We start from the raw sequence: 10811 nt of genomic DNA, 5'->3' as shown, positions 1-10811 counted from the left end.
AGCTTACAGTAATGTGTGCAGTGTAGTAACCCGAGTAGCAAATACAGGAACAGTTCTTCTCCCCTCCTGAAATGACAGAGGAGTAAATTTCGAGGACGAAATTTTTATAAGGGGGGTAGATTGTAAGAACCCAAAACAAAAATATCTAAAAAGAAAGAAAATATCTAAAAAGTAAGGAAAATATCTTTTAGCAAAAATGACCAAATTGCCCTCGCATATTTTAATGGGGGAAAATTTGGCTTTTTAATCGAGAAAGAATTTGGGAATTCTGCTTACGCCATTGCTTAGAGCGCGGCGAAATGAGTTCATAGACACGGAGTAGACCCGAATCGGAGCCGTAACGAAGAAGTTATGGTCTAAAAATCGCGAAGGGCAAAATGGTAATTTGGTCAAAAAGTCAGATTTTTATACCCCTCTCTCTCTCTCCCCGTCACTTTCTCTCTCTTCCTCTCTCTCCTTCCGCGCGAACTGGGCAGTGCGCCCGTTCGACTTCCAGGCGGCGGCCCGGCTACCACAGGCCGAGCCGATCTCCGCCGTGGGTACCTACGGGTCCGCCTCCGTGTCGCCGTCACAACCTGACCAATCTCCACCCCGGGGCCGCCCTGAGCTGGCCGGAAAATCGTGTTTTCCGACGGAGGTTCGTCCGAAGCTACCCAAACTTCCAGCTCGAAATTCTCCTTCGTTTCTCCACCAAATCGATCGAGTAAGGTATGGTTTCTCAGCTATTTTTCGTGTTCTAGCTGATGGGTATATGGGCTTCGATCGATTTTAGCTCTAAAGGGTTCGATTTTTGACTTGAAGTTTGGCCAAAACTTCGGCCGTTCGAAACTACTATTTCTGGTCACTTTTTGGGGGTTGTCCAAGAATAAAAGTGACTCCAAATGTGGTGTTTTACCTAGGGTAGGAGTTTGGAGTCTTGGTTCCGAGATTGTTCGGCCACCCGAAATCGCTTTGGACACCCAAAGCTGCCCGCGCGTGCTGGAGCGCGTGGGCGAGGGTAGTGATGTAATTCTGTAAAGTTTTGTGACCCTCGTGTCGTCACGAGCGTGTGGGTTTTCGCGGATCTCGATTCGGAGTCCGTTTGAGCCCTGAACGGATTTTCCATATAGCGCGATCTCTGGGTGCAGTGTCGTTAAAACGTCGGATCGCGCTGAATTTTGGATATGTCGGTCTACACGATGTCAGGATCGTGTAGGATTCAACGGATTGCGAATCGGAGTCCCGGATACTCCGGAATCGCGAACCCTGGGGCTAGGGTTTGGATTTTAAGCGATAATGCGATTTTGGCCAATCCGACCGTCCGTTTTGGACCAAACTCGTAAAACATGGTTCCCTTTCTGTAAGGAACCTTCAGGGAAGCCTAGATTGGCCATCGGAGGTCGTGGACCCACGGGGTCCCGGGTCGGCCGATCGGGCAGTGCATCGCTTAGCTGAGAGTCGGACCTTTTGAAACTGGTCTAAGTGTCTGAAAAGGCTAGTGTGGGCTCAAGAGTAACTTGGATTTGAACGCACGTATTTCTAGGAGCCGGGGGCAGGGTGTTTAATTTAATTCTTTTTTCAGCGGTTTATTGATTTATTGTTCATGGATAATCAGGCATCAGAGGTCCAACCGATCAGCAGGAGGAACCTTCAAAGGGCCAAATTAGCTCGGACCATCTGTGAGTGGACTTTCTTTCATGGATTATCTTATATAAATGAGTTATATAGAGGTTTCCATAAATAAGATTTTATAAGTGACTTTATACAAGGATTTTATCTTGATTTTATATAAATAAGTTTTTATAAATAAGTTATTATAAGCGAATCTTATTATTTGATCTTGAATAAGTATTTTGCAAATCTTTGAGCATGTTTTATACTATTAAATATTTCGAGTTACATATATGATGAAAGTTATGTTTAGTAGCATACCTCGAGTTTTATATAACAGAATAGCAACAGCATCGAGACTACAGTCAATTTATCAGATTTTAGAAAGTTACCAGATTTTTAATTAGACCACCATGTACCCGTTTCTTTATGGTGATTACCCAGAGTCGGACCGATGTCTACGGACATCCAGTCTGATTATAGTTCAGTCAGTGCACTTGACTTTTCCTCACGAGTTTCGGGGACGCTCGGACCGTGAGTGCCAGGATTTGCGGCTCGGCGGACTTGGTGTCCCGAGACCTGCCAGGATTGCGGCTCGGCTGACTCTGTGTCCCCGAGACTTGCCAGGATTGCGGATCAGGTTGACTACGGTCCCCTGCATCCTGCCAGAGCGACTCGAGCTGACTTGGTGTCATCGAGGAATCTGCCGGCGGGACAGGCTGATCATAGTCCCCTGATTTCGCCAGTTTGCGACTCGGGAGGACTGTGTGGCGCCCGAGACCTGCCAGGGAATTGACGGATATGACAGGGGTGCAAATAGGTGGTATTTTCAAAAGGATTTTGAGTTTTCTTTTATTCAAGGATGACTTTCAGCGATTTTATATCGGCTTTTTAGTATTCGCACAGTTATATCTCTATATCTTTATTCTGTTATACCAGTTCTTGATTCCTCCAGGCAGTGATATCTTTGTATATTTGATCGATTATGTAAGTTTATTCATCAGCATACTGATTCATGCTTATAGAATTTCTTATATTGAAATATAGTTAAATTATCGATATCTATATATATATCATTAGTTATTTCAAAACGGGGGTATTATATTCTGGCTTGTTTTTAAGAATTTTATTTTGTCCACTCACAGTTTAAAACTTGTTTTTCGCCCCCAGGTCGTAGAAGTGCACAGGATCCACCACCGGGCCACTCATAGCCTCCGCGCTTCAAAGTCAGGGAGAGTTTGTAGAAAAATCCCTGAAAACCCCGTGAACTTTAGAAAATTGCTCTGATATCGAGTTTTAGTGGAAAAACTGAAACTGGCAAATATTGGTTTATCCTATTCTGGCTGTTGGTGTGGATTTGTTGAATATTTAACAGGTGAAAATTTTGGGATTGGTCAAAATACAGGGGAGACTGCCGAATTTTCGGCAGAAGTCTAAGGGAATTTTAAAGATAAATTGAAGTAAGAAGGGTAAAAAGGTCATTTTTGCCCGACATTTGCCAGGTGTCGGACACGCACAGGACTTGGCTCGAATTCCAAAGTGGAAATTGGGTCGGGTCCTGTCATTGGATATGGTGGTAGAGTGTTTGAAGGGGGTTTGGAAATTAAGGATACTAGAGGGAATCCGATTGATAAGGTATGCTGCAGAGAGGACGGCTTCTCCCCAAAAGGACCGAGGCATATTAGCACCAAAGAGAGAGGCACGAACCACTTCTAAATGTTTATTCCTTCGTTCAGCCATACCATTCTGTTGGGGAGTGTAAGGGCATGACCGTTGATGTATGATGCCATGATCTTGTAAGAACTGATTAAGATCATAGTTGAGAAATTTTCCGCCATTGTCAGAACGAAGAATCTGAATTCTGGTATGAAATTGTGTCTCCACCATTTGATAAAACTATTGAAACTTGGAACTGACTTCCCTTTTTGTTTGGAGAAGGAAAACCCAGGTCATACGTGCGTAATCATCGATAAACGTGACAAACCATCTAGCTTCTCCTAGAGTGGTAATTTTAGCCGGGCCCCAAACATCAGAATGAACAAGAGAAAAGGGAACCAAACTTTTATGGGAACTTAAGGGAAAAGGAACACGATGGCTCTTGGCTAGTTCGCAGATGTCACACGGAAAACTGGAGATATCTAACTGGGAAAATAAGGAAGAAAATAGCTTCCGTAAATATCCAAATGAAGCATGTCCAAGACGGCGATGCCATAACCATACTTCAGAAGTTTGCTTCTCAACACTCGTACCCCTAATTTTGTAAGCGCGACTGAGGCTGGCTTCACTGTCAGATGCCAAGTCTAGATAGTAGAGTTTGCCCCTCCTAATACCACAACCAATCGTTTTGCTGGTGAGAATGTCCTGAAAAACACAATGAGTAGGCCAAAACGTTACAGTGCAATTCAAAGAAGTAGTAATTTGGGCAACGGACAAGAGATTATGATGTAAGGATGGAACAATCAATACAGAATCCAAACTGAGGGAGTCAGAGAGAGAAAGGGAACTGGGGAGGGGCTACCATTGTCATTAGACACCACCAATTGAGAAGACGGTGTATGAGAGGAAATTTGTCCAGGATCAAAGGTCATGTGACTAGTGGATCCGGTGTCAATGAACCAGATGTGTTTCTTTGCAGAACTATGTAAAACATAATCGTGGGAACCTGTTGTGTCAATTTTGGAGGATGGGGAAGTTGAGGCAGTGGTTTGGGAAGATGAGATGATATTCATGGCAGCGGAAGGATTTAAGAATAAGTGGAAAAAGATGTGTTTAGGGTTTTGTGTTAAGAGAAAAAATTTGTGTTTAGGGTTTTATGATAAGAGGATATGAGGATTCGGGTATGAAGATTTGAATCTGAAGCTGTAAATATGAGGAATCTAATTTAGCGTTTGGGTGTGAAGGAATTTGATATGAGGATTTAGGGTTTGTGTTTGAAGAAAATTTGATATGAGAATTTAGAGACAACATAGGATCGATTGCTTTGATACCATGCTAAAATGTGAATATGGTTTGAATGTATTAGGTTAACTTTATTCTTCTCCATAAGGAGGTATATATAAGAGTTTATAGGGTGCTATACAAGGAATTAGATATAATAAAGAATTAGGAAAGTATCTCCTAATTAAACAATAATTTATCAACTATATAAAAATAGGAAAGTAAATCCCTTAATTAATCAAGGAAGTAAATCTCCTAGATTAATTAGGAGACTCACGTCAACATATTGCACCTCATCCAGATAAATCAGAACATTTATCGGACGTTGCAGAGCATGTACTCGATATGGAACGAAGTGAATTCATCTGAACCGAGCATTCACCACATGATGTGCTCCTTTCTGTTGGAGAGGTAAATTAAGCATGGTCTTGATCACTCTTTGCTGTTGAATAGGAGAGAAATATAGAGCTGAGCGAGGATGAGAATAAGGCAATGGACCTAGTACTTTTCCTGCCCGCTGAGCTAAGGTTCGCCGAGAGGTTGCTAACACCCAAAAGGCTAAAGAAAGTCAGATTGTTGACTATGTCTTCAAGTAAGTGATGTATCGTAATCGTGAGTGTGTTGTTTTCGCTGTTTTTTTTTTTTTTTTTTTAACATATCTAACCAAATTGCGTGTCGAGGATGAGGCCTATTTGTAATGACCTCGAGGCTCGGCCCAGGCTGAAAAGGATGGCATGTATGAAACTCATCCCCTCGTGACTGAGCAGATTTGAAGTGGTGGATTGGACCGATAAAGTGGCATATGACAAGCCTCTAGGTCCTAGTGGTGGGTTTGACTTCCAAGCATTCACTCAAAGGGATAAAAATGCAGTGGCCGACCTTCCCTATCGTCGAGAGAGGGCTAAGAGGCGATCCCAAGACCATTTGGGTCAGGGTTCGGGGAAGAGGGGGAGTTAAGTACTTTGGCGGCCCGACGGCCATAACATGGATGTGGGGGACAACAAAGCCTTGAGAGCTTTTAAGGGGGCTTGTCGTGTCAAGTTCCTAAACGTGTTAAGATTGCTCAACCCAAACTTGACCAGTTTAATAAAGGTGTCATGTCAAGTTGACCCGCTAATTTCCAGTATGGGTTTTGAGTCGTGTATCAGGTTGACCCGCAAAGCAGTAGCAAATAGTAACTATCGAGGTAAAAAATGTAGACAAAAAAAGAAGTAGGGAAAGAGATGACTATTCAAAGAATTTTCCATTATCACAATAATGTGAGAATTGGTTATGATGAAAAAGATATATGTGTAAATTACTAAAGACAAATAATAATTAAAAAAACAAATATCCACATCTCAAATTTACAAGATCATAAAAAAAACAAAAAAAACAAAAACAAAAACCCTAAATTTTGATAATTTAATCGACTTTTTTATATATATAAAAATAGGGATTACATTTTGCCTCTATGTATGTATGAGATTGAGAAAGATAAATAAAAAAATTAGAAAAATGAAGAAAATGAAGAAGAAATAAAGTAACGGGTTAACAGGTTGGCAGGTATTACAAGGGTTGACATGACCCATTTAATAAACATGTTACATAAGCATTTTAGTAGGTTGGCCGGTTGACCCGAAATTCAACCGTTTCTTAAACAGGTAATGGCGGGTTGATTCAAAAATTTAATCGTGCGGGTTGACCTGCTAATTTGCCATGTGAATTTCGAGTCTTGTAACGGGCCGTATCAGAAATTACCACCCCTAGCGACTTTTGACCCAAAAGCAAGAAACATTATAATTTTCATGATCGCCAACGAAGTTAACTCATATTCACAACCCGGAGCAGGACCACTTGGGCTAGCAGCAAAGAAGAAGAATTAAAAGAAATGGTAAAAAGAATGGTAAAAATGGAAGGCAAACATGATATTCATATAGTCCTTCACTTTACCACACAAGAGTAATGGACTGGACACACCATCGTACCATAAAAATGCAAACACGCACATTGCCACATTTCACTTAGATGAAATCAATAGCACAATGTTTGATTACTGAAAAACACAAACATTACTAATTTTCTCAAGAAGCAAACATACAACAGATCATTACCAGAAATTTTCATCTACATCTCAAAATTGATTCCGAAATGTACAAATAAATAAAGATAAAAAATTCTTATATACTTGGGTTGTCAACCATTTACAACTGGTTAATGCAATTACTCATGTTACAAGCAAGAGTAATTGCATTCATGTGTGAGATGACACTTGCCATTACTTGGACAATAGAAAAAAACTTTAGCAGAAATTAAAGAGTTTGTACATACAAAATTAATACTGATCAACCAGTGAGTCATTTGACTGTTCACCAACTCCAAAATAGCATCTTAAATTCTAAAATTAAAACAAAATTACGTACATAACAACGACACAATCTGCCGTACAAAACTCTGGTGTATCCTGTAGTGAGGAAACCAGACGGAGAGGGGGAAGTCAAACTCAAAGGAAGCTTGAGATGGCAGAGGAGCTCACCGGAGTGAAACGTTATGCTGGAAAGCGATTACGACGTCAATCCCATAAAGTCAGCAGCAGGAGATTCTGGAACACCGAACTTGGAAAACTCAGGTTTGGCATTCTGGCCTTGGATAAGTAGATTGTGGAAAGTGAAAGAAGTTTGGGAAATAGCTCAAAATGCCACCTTTTTAATAATTTTAACTGAAAATACCACCCCTCCCTAATTTTTTTTGCAATTATCACCTATAAATACATTCTTATTGTCCATTTATTGGCCAGATAACACTTTTGGTCAGTTTTTGGTTTCTCTCTCAACTCTATCTCACAGTTCTCTCTTCCTCTCTCCCAGTTCTTCCTCTTCCTCTCTGTTTTCTTCTCTACCCAAATCCAATTAAAAAGGTGGCATTTTGAGCTATCTCCCTATAATGGAATCGTGCAAGGCCCCCAAATCCACCCCCTTTTGACTTAAAACAACAAATCCACAAACCCTAACCAGTAAGAGAGGGAGCTATTTCAATGGCGATACAAACCTCGAGCTCGAGCAAAAGACATGCTTTAGCGAAACGACTCAAAGCACTTCTTTCGTAGGCTTCCAATTCGCTATTTTCCCACTTCTGTTATTTGGATTAGAGGGACCTTATGGCATAGAAATAGCGACAACATCAAGAAGTAAAAATGAAAGACTGAAACTATAATCTTCTCGCCAAGTGCAACCGTTGACTATTCACGATAGGTTAAACTGTACATGTTTGGAATTTGAAGCAATTGAAAACACGATTGTTGTTTTTATTTTATTTTTCAATAGAAAAAGAACAGAAATCAAGGTTTCTGGTATTTAGTGCATGTATAACATTATGCGTTTATAATGTTTTGCATAGAGTGTGAACTATTTCTACAATGTAATTTGGAGGGAGTTTCTGTGGGGAGTTAATTCTTTAAACTGTCAATGTAGTTTGGAGGGAGTTTCTGTGTAGAGCTAATTCTGGGGCATTTGGAGAAGGAATAATGCGTCCAGTTGTCCCTGTAAAGATAAGTTTATGTTGGTAGCTATTTTCAGGGCATTTGGGGACCTGTAAAGACATGTATTCAGAGCCAAGCTTATCTTTGTGCAATTCAGGTATGATCATAGAGTACAGATGTTATCGATGTAGCATTCACATGTAATGGGTAAAGCTCAATTTTTTGGTATGCAATCATATGGATGGAATTTAACTTGATGTAAATTATATGTAAGAAAGTAAATTTTTGAGTATTGGTATCCAAATGTATGGTCCCTCCTCCTCCTTCCCTCTTCTCTCTTTTTTTCATCATGATGGGGATCAGGGAATTAAGAGTCTTGAAGACTGTTGGCCTCTTAACGCAATCCTTGTGTGTCATCCAAATAGTTAGTTTGGTTTTGGCTTAATTTTTTTGTTTGGGATTGAGAACGTTAACAGGATTTTAGATGGACATCTCATTCATCCTTCCTGTAACTACATTTCATTAATAAATCTGTGAGTGTTAGAAGAAAAATTGAAGTAAAAGAATATATTAGTGTGAGGTTGTGCTACATGCAATCAAGTTCACCATGAGGCCATTAGTTCACAGTAAAATACTGGAGGTCTTTGCCTGCCAACAATTGCAGATTTAATTTTTTTTTTTCATTTGACAGATGCTGGTCCACACTCGCAAGAGATGTGTCATTTAGTGGTCTAATGGTATGTTGAATAGTGATAGTTTGTATGCATCACCCTTTTTCTTTTGGCCTTTCCCACAATTGCTTGGTAACACTGGGAAAATACGACTGCAACTCCGAATAGTCAAAATTTATTCTAATAGTATTGCTACTTCTTAACATGCACTCCCCCACACTTGGTTATTGCTAGATTTTGTCCCGAAAAGGAAAGAAATACCCTGTTCTGGTCATTGGTGAATCATAGGCAGTTAAGCTTTTTGCCTCTAAAAGATTTAGTTGTCATTATCCTGTTTCTCCCCCCTAATCTGGTTCTTATTTCTAGTATATTAGTTTTGTTTCAAATTATGATTTCATCTGCACTATGCAGGTTATGTTCTATCTGAAGGCTTGAAAGATTGAATAGAATATGGGAAGCAAAATTACATGCAATCCAAATTTCCATAGTCGTGGTATGTTTGAGGGACGCATACAAGAAGGTTTGTCTAGTGGTGGTATGTCTTAAGTCTTGTATAATTGAATTCAGTATTTTTTGTAGGGTGATATATACTTGCCTTGATTCATTGATGGATTATGGAAGTTAGACATGATAGCAAAATGGCCTACCATTTAGTAGTTTTTTATAAGGCCTAACATTTATGTCGAAAATTTTCTATGGTTCATTGGATGGATTATGGAAGTTAGACGTTATAGCAAAAGGGTTTATCAGTTTCCATCTAATGTTTTTGTTAATTTAGTACAAGGGTGGTTGGATGCACATCTCAGAGGTAGCAAATCCAGTTTTAGCTCTTACATTAATGGCAGCACTGCGAATTTCCAAGAAGGATTTAGCATGTCAGTAGATAAAAGGGATTTTACCTTTACAAAGGAGCTGCATGAGAAACTCGCACTAAATTTCTTTCCCATCCGATCTTGTCTGCTGAACAGATTGGGGAATGTTTATGTATCCAATTAAATAATTTGGACAAGATTTTAATGATGTTTTCATGTAATGTGTGTGTATGTATGTTTTTAAGACAAAGGAAATTTAATACATATGCAGATAATTTAATGCCTGGTATTGTTTTGGAACCATAATCGTTGTCAATCTCATTGTTTCTTTAAAAGATTGCTGTGAAATTGTTACTTCATTTTCTTCTTTCATTTGTTTTAAGATATTTTTGTTTGGAGAAAAGGAACTCTGTTTTTGTAATCTAAAAGACTAGGTATCTATGTCCCACATCTTGGGACTAATTGAATGTGCTTTTTGATATTGAAAGGAAGCTAGCATCTTTGGTTGAAAAAAATGAAGGTGTTCCTGCTGAAGTAATTTCTACTTGATTTCAATTTGCCTATAAAACTTGTTGACTGGTGCTCAACAAGTTGGGTTTTTGTAGCTTGAATTGGCGTATAATTTAGGTTCGCTTTTTGCATGTGAGTGTTTTAATGGATTGGATGTTCTACCTGTATGTTTGTCAAATCTCAATCATGTTTTTGAGATGAGTTGTGCAGTAGTGTTGGTTGAAATTAATATGTTATTTATTCATTGAAAGCATATTGTTTCCCGACGGTGAGTATTTGATCAAATTATAATTTGTTGCAGTTTTGTCTTGACAATTTATGTTTCTTTCTCTTTTTCTTTTAATGAATTGATCTAGACAAAGAGAGACCTGAAGTGATACACATTGACCATTTTTTGTGAGCTGATTCAATAAATGGAAATTGTCTGGTGCTTTTTGTCTTAAGAACGGTGGTTTAACTTTGCCTTGTTTGTTTTTGGTCTGTAACATTATTTCTCATTGGCTGTTCTTGGAAATATTTTTTTTCTTTCTTTTCTTGTGTATCCCTTAGAACTTGCCTTTTGCCTTATGGAATTGTAGATGTTTATTTGTATGTAGTAATGGTGGATTTGTGTGCAGTAAGAATTTCTAATTTCGAGTCATGTGGTTGACTTTTGCATATATGAAGAATTATTTGTTATTCATACATTAATCGAATTCTTTGAGTTTGCATACAGTCAAGTATTATACATAAACTTTGTGGAATTTTTAAAAACCTTTGGTTTGGGGAAAAGATTACATGTCAATTTCATAACTGTAAAGTATAGAGATGGTTACCAAATATCATGTTGAGTAC

At 39.0% G+C, this 10811-nt stretch overlaps 1 long non-coding RNA gene across 1 annotated transcript; it reads left to right on the top strand.

The window, feature by feature from the left end:
* The first annotated feature begins 8065 nt into the window (after window positions 1-8065).
* Window positions 8066-9751, top strand: LOC117613151. The gene is made up of 2 exons (XR_004583672.1): window positions 8066-8141; window positions 9067-9751. It is a non-coding gene; the product is annotated as an uncharacterized LOC117613151 (long non-coding RNA).
* The last annotated feature ends 1060 nt before the right edge of the window (window positions 9752-10811 follow it).

Source organism: Prunus dulcis, unplaced genomic scaffold, assembly GCF_902201215.1.
Source record: "Prunus dulcis unplaced genomic scaffold, ALMONDv2, whole genome shotgun sequence".
Taxonomy (NCBI): domain Eukaryota; kingdom Viridiplantae; phylum Streptophyta; class Magnoliopsida; order Rosales; family Rosaceae; genus Prunus; species Prunus dulcis.
The sequence above is the reverse complement of the archived record's forward strand: the minus strand, read 5'-3'. Positions and strand labels throughout refer to the sequence as shown.